The following is an 881-nucleotide window of genomic DNA, read 5'->3' on the forward strand; positions in this document are numbered from 1 at the left end:
ATGAAGGTAACTAAGCCAAACGTGTTCTCAGTCAGGTCAAGGTTATTATTTCAGATCAGGTGTTCACCTGCATTTTAAATATAGGCTAACTAAATGTAACAGTTTACTCATCAAAATGTCTGATGTTATCCAAAATGTTATCATTTACTTTTTTTTTTTTTTTTTTTTTTTTGCTGGAATGTTTTGTTTCACATTTGTGTGTGTGTGAGCAAAAACGGTGGGAAAGTTGGAAAAAAAAATTTTTCTAGTCAATACAAAATCTCCCCTGAGAAATATTCCCTGAAATAAAAAGTGTGGAGTAAAACCAGCCTCGATCTACTTGTGTCTCAATCTGGATTGGCTCCTCTAGATGGCGTACACATTCTTCACTAACAAAGTTCCCATGGCAACGATAAACGCTGCTGATAGACGGGGTGGGGTGGGGTTGGTGAGTGTGTGTGCGTGTGTGCGTGTGCGTGTGCGTGTGTTCTTTTGGTCTGGCATGACGTCATAAACAACACCGCTACTTTTCCAGCCGGTTCCGCGTTCAGTAGCCTACCCAAAAGAAGAGTTGCACCGTTTTTGTAAACCAAATGGACTATCATACTGCGGTAATTTACTTTCCACATCTACTTTTTCTAGTTTTCTGTTATAAAATTGCTGCCTGAGTTAAGATATTGCAAAGGAATGTAAAATCTAAAACTGAGACAGTGTTGCAAAGTGTATTTAGGTGCAAACGATTTGTTTGAAGTTAGTGAATTTAATGCAAATGAACTAGTGCATTTCTACTCAACTGCACTGAAATTCAAAATGTAAATGTTTCTTTAAAGTGTGTCAAAATCATCCTTTCTGTTGAATCTCTTCATGTTCAAAAGTTGTTGCCATCAGAGATGTTAATTTGT

Source organism: Leuciscus leuciscus, assembly GCF_965113295.1.
Source record: "Leuciscus leuciscus genome assembly, chromosome: 25".
NCBI classification, from domain to species: domain Eukaryota; kingdom Metazoa; phylum Chordata; class Actinopteri; order Cypriniformes; family Leuciscidae; genus Leuciscus; species Leuciscus leuciscus.